This window comes from Cebus imitator, unplaced genomic scaffold (assembly GCF_001604975.1).
Source record: "Cebus imitator isolate Cc_AM_T3 unplaced genomic scaffold, Cebus_imitator-1.0 Scaffold120, whole genome shotgun sequence".
Taxonomy (NCBI): domain Eukaryota; kingdom Metazoa; phylum Chordata; class Mammalia; order Primates; family Cebidae; genus Cebus; species Cebus imitator.
In genome coordinates, this window is record NW_016107435.1 from 5,613,479 (window position 1) to 5,619,103 (window position 5,625).

Sequence of the window (5,625 nt, forward strand, 5' to 3'; positions counted from 1 at the left end):
CGCGCCACCATGCCCAGCTGATTTTTTTTATTTTTAGTAGAGACGGGGTTTCACCATGTTGACCAGGATGGTCTCGATCTCTTGACCTCGTGATCCACCCACCTCGGCCTCCCAAAGTACTGGGATTACAGGCGTGAGCCACCGCGCCCGGCCTAGAAATTGTGGTATTTAAAGTGTACGGTCTCAGAAAGAATTGAGAGTTCTGCTAGACATTTGCCCTAAAGTTTGAGTCAATTTATGGTTTAAAGGGGTGTATTTAAGGCAAGAAAAGGGAAATGAAGAGTTTTCTTATGATTTTTTCCAATTCTATTTAGAATTGTTTGCAAAATTTTGAAAGTATGTGTCATGAGTTTGGCAAAAATTATTTCAAAGCTTGTTTTTTTTTTGACCTCATTCACCTCCACTAACTCCTGAACTTGGTGCTTTATTTCTGTCTTCCAAAAAGACATTGCCTAAAATCAGTCATGAAATTTAACTTAACTCTAAGAACCTGTAACATAGTTTGCTCTGAAAAAGATCTGGGAAACCTGATGTATATTTCACATATCTATACATGTATACTCAGTTGAAAAAAACATTGTCTAAATTTTGTCCAGTATATAGCTACAAATTATTTAGGATATAATGCTTTGTGTTAGTAGTTGATATTTTTATCTTCAGCTTGTCATTGACCCATCTGAGGATCCCTGTGAGGTCTCGTCAAAAACTAGTCTGGGGCATTCCCAAGAATTTTAAGGATTAAATAAAACTTACTGGAAAATGTGACCTTGTTTTCCTTAGTCTTAGTATTTTGAACTGATAATTTTCCAGAACTGAGCAACTTTCTTTAAGCCTTCATAAAACCAATATTAAATTGTTTTTAGGCCAATTGAACCTGAGCGACAGGGAGTATTTAAGGAAAAGCCAGGCATGGGCACACATGCTTGTAGTCCCAACTACTGGGGAAGCTGAGCTGGGAGGATCACTTGGGTCCTGCAGTTCAAGTCCAGCCTGGGTAACATAGCAAGACCCCAATTCAAATAAAATAAGGTGTTACAAATGAAAATTTGTTGTAATGTAAAGGATTATTTACTAATTCTTGGAATTATGCAGTTAGCTATACTCCAAACAGGGAGAGCAGAATGTTGTGAGCAGGAAGTTTTAATTTCACAGAATTCCTAAAACCTGTCCATTCAGAGCAGTTTGGTTTAGGTTACTATTAATGTACCCAGCACGTTGCCAGAGGCACATTTCACGTCAACATCGATAGCATTTATCGGGTGAGACTTAAAAACCTTTACCTTTTTTTTTTTTTTTTTTTTTTTTTTTTTTTTTTTTTTTTTTTTTTTTTTTTTTTTTTTTTTTTNGCTGGAGTGCAATGGTGTGATTTCGGCTCTCCATGACCTCCACCTCCCAGGTTCAGGCAAGTCTCCTGCCTCAGCCTCCTGAGTAGCTGGGATTACAAGCATGCGCTACCACGCCCTGCTAATTTTTAGTAGAGATGGGGTTTCTCCATGTTGGTCAGGCTGGTCTCAAACTCCTGACCTCACATGATCCGCCTGCCTCACCCTCCCAAAGTGCTGGGATTACAGGCATGAATCACCACGCCCAGCCAGCCCAACTTATCTATTCCCCGCATACCCATCACCTCAAATGTAAACAGCACTCACAAAAGTGGATGTTTAGTTCATAAAGATTGTTGTTGGGTAAATCTGATGCCAGTGGAATCAGATCTTTTCTTTTTACTCAAATTTTATATCTACAGTAAACTGCATCCGTTTTAAGTATGCAAATTGACAGATACATACACACGTGACTCCTTCACCGGGATCAAAATATGGAACATTTCCTTCTCTTTGCAGTCTGTCCCTCCTCAGTTCTCAGCCCCACACAACCCTGTTTTGCTTTCTGTTGCTGTAAATTAGTTTGTGTTTTCTGGAATTTTATAGAATGGACTTACTTCTTGTTTTGTGACTTCCTTCACTCAGCACAGTGACTCTGAGATTCATTCTCGTTGCATGATAGCAGTGCTAGGTTACTTTTCATTGTTGACAAGTATTCCATTGTATGAATATATTACATTGGATGTATCCATTCACTCTTCTGGAGACATTCAGGTTGTTCCCAGTTTTTAGTCCTTATCAATAAAGGCGCTGTGAATATTTATATACCAGTCTTTGGATGTGTGGTTTTTGTTTGTTTGTTTGTTTTGAGACAGTCTTGTTCTGCATCCTAGGCTGGAGTGCTGTGGCGCCACCTCGGCTCATTGCAACCTCTGCCTCACGGGTTTAAGTGGTTCTCCTGCCTCAGCCTCCCAAGTACCTGGAACTATACTTGTATACCACCACACCTGGCTAATTTTTTGTATTTTTAGTAGAGATGGGGTTTCATTGTGTTAGCCAGGATGGTCTCAATCTCCTGACATCCTGATCTGCCCACCACAGCCTCCCAAAGTGCTGGGATTACAGGCATGAACCGTCTCTCCTGGCTGTATATTTTTATTTCTCTTGAGTACCTGGGAGCAGAATGGCTGAGCCCTATTGTGTATATTTACGTTTTTAAAGAAACTGGCAGTTTTCTAAAATGACTGCCTCGAGTTATTTCATAACTTCACCAACATTTAATATTGTCATTCTTTTGCCATTCTAGTAGGATCTTGTGTTTTCAATTTGCACTTCTTTGATGATTAACATGTTGAGCGTCTCTTCACGTGCTTAATAGCATTTGTATATCTCAGGCTTGCAAACCAGGCTGGTGTTTTTGGTCTGACAGCTTATTTTTGTATGGCTTGCACTCTGAGAATAGCTTTTATATTTTAAATCGTTGAAAATATCTAAAATAATACTCCATGTTGCATGGTAATTATATGAAATTCTGATTTCACTGTTCATAAATAAATTTTAATGAAACATGGATTCATCTATGTATCCTCTGTGGCTATTTTTGTACCACAGCGGCAGAGTTGAATAGCTTTGTCAGATATGTTGGCCTAAAATACTTACTTTCTGGCCCTTTACAGAAAACATTTGCAGACTCCTGATAGATCATCTTTGGTGATGTGTCCCTTCAAATCTGTTGCCTGACTTTGGGATAGGTTTCTAACCCAAGCCCAGTTTGACAGGAACCGCATCAGACTCTGAAATTACTTGATACATTTTGTTGGCTGTGGCATTCTGGGATCTCTACTCCATTGTCCAAATTGGTAACCACTAGCTACATGTCACTCTCTAATTTAATTTAAAATTAAGTTCTTCTGCCATACTAACCACATTTCAAGTGCTCAGTAGCCACATGAGGTTGCTACCATGTTGCATAGTGCCAATATAAAATATTTCCATTATCATGGAAATTCCTATTGGACAATGCTACTCTAGAATAAACTTGATGCTGAACCAAAGGGATTAGAAGCAAAGTGGAGCATAGGTTATAGGATTGCTTTCCTGGATGTCGGTAAAAATAAGCTAGATTCTCTTCCTCTCAGATGTGTGTGAATGCAAACGGATATAGTCTGTTATCCATGTATGTTCTTTCTGTTCTCTTGGCCAAGTGATGAGAGGAAGCATTTAACTCATAAATTCAGAATTTTACTGATAGGAAATAAGTGTTTTAAGGGGAAAAAACAAGTGTTAATGTATTATCTCCCAAAGCCTTTTTCAAAGAACAACTCCTTCTAAAATTCACACATATTTGTAACGATTTTACAGATGAGATGGAGAATATAGAGGGAGATACTAAACCATGAAATCACTTTTTCCTGGTGCTAAGTCCTGATACACTAGCAATCCTGGTCTCTTCATCTTCTGATTTTAAAATATTATTTACCATAAAGTTTTTAATAATAGTATGAGCTTTGAAAATAATTCAGAAGTATTCTAAGTTGAAATGACTAAGATAGCCTATTTGGAGATTGAATTTAAAGGGTATTTTTCACTGAAAACCGTTTTGTGTGACTGCGCTGAGGGGCAGGCAAACTGATTCTAAAGAGTGAAGTAGAAGTCAGTAAATCTATGATTCCATAGTCATTCTCTTTGGCAAAAAATATTATATAATTATGAATTATTTTGTTCTTAACATAGAGATGTTTGTAAGTTTTTGGTGATTCATCACTTATGTCAATATCTTCCTAATCCATCCTAGAAATAAGTGTTTTGCTGAAGCAGGAATCTAAATATTTGCACCAGCTAACACTGAGAAAGTGGAGGAAATGTGTAATGAGTGGATGTTTTAGAGGCATCCAGAAAGATATGTTTTAAAACAACTTCTGCCATTTCTGGTTTTAAACATTGTTTTTGTTACATTCTCTAATTGACCACACGTATTTTATATGCACCCTAAATGTTCACCTAGTGTATTGTTTAGAATAGTATCATCCTCCTGGTTATTTGGTGAGATCCGCACATCAGTAAACATTCCCTCATTTGGCTGGCATTGTTTGGTCATGTACTATGTGCCAGATTGTTAGGCAATGGGAATATAAATGAATAAAATACAGTGTCCATTTTCAAGGACCTGTATAGCTAGAAATGTATGCCAATAAGGGTTGTAGAGTGAGATCAGTGATAGGACACTTCTCTGCATGGACTCTAAGACACAAATGTCAGTCCTCCCTTGGAGATCCAGGAAAGCCTTCTTAACAGTGGTGAATGATTAAGACAGATCTGAAAAGGCCTGGTGTTCCCCAGGTTGATAAGAGCACATCAAGCAGAGTACCATAGATAAAGCTATATATATGTTCACGTAACATTCCAGAAAAGCAAATATGTCTTCTGTATAGGAAATCAATGTAATAGTAGAAAGAGACCAGAACATGAAGTGCTTCTTGTATCAAAATAAGGAATTTGTACTGTGGGTGTGTAGTTGAAGGTTTTTAAGTAGAGTGACAGAATAATTACTGCAACAGGGATATAGGAAATTGATTGTTTGTTATCAAGTTGAATTAGAACCCACATTTTTTTCATAGTGAAATTCCATTTCAGTAGCCTTTAGATGTTGTAAATATGTCAAATGTTAGCGGCTGTGTTGCCCAGGCTGGAATGCAGTGGTGCAATCTCCACTCACTGCAATCTCTGCCTCCTGGATCCAAACAGCTCTTCTACCTCAGCCTCCCAAGTAGCTGGGACTACAGGCATGCACCACCACGCCCAGCTCATTTTTGTGTTTTTTGGTAGAGACAGGGTTTCACCATGTTGGCCAGGTTGATCTCGAACGCCTGACCTCAGGTTCTCTTCACTTCAGCCTCCCAAAGTGCCGAGATTACAGATATGAGCCACTATGCCCACTCCATGCCTACCTTATTTCTTATTAACTTATAGCAACTGCAAGACTTGAGTGAAACACTGATATGTTAGTCTATTTTGTTTGCTGGAACAGCCTCAGATTCTGTTACCACTGACGAGAGTAAAATGTTTTTTGCAACCAGCAATGAAGTAGGCGTGCATTTAATTTATTGGCATGTGTTTAATGCAAAAAAGGAGGTCGTAATCTCAGGAGTTTGAATAAATCATGAAATATTGACTACTCTGGCCACCGATACCCCTTAAAGGTTTCTACCAATTCTACTTTATCTACCTTTAGTCTGTTTTGTCTCTCCATCCCATGTTTTTTTTTTTTTTTTGAGACGGAGTTTCACTCATGTTACCCAGGCTG

General features: G+C 38.3%; 1 protein-coding gene across 1 annotated transcript in view; it reads left to right on the forward strand.

Annotated features, from left to right (window-relative positions):
- XPO7 (exportin 7) overlaps positions 1-5,625 on the forward strand; it is an 85,391-nt gene that overhangs the window by 7,141 nt on the left and 72,625 nt on the right. The gene's annotated exons all lie outside the window — the stretch shown is intronic.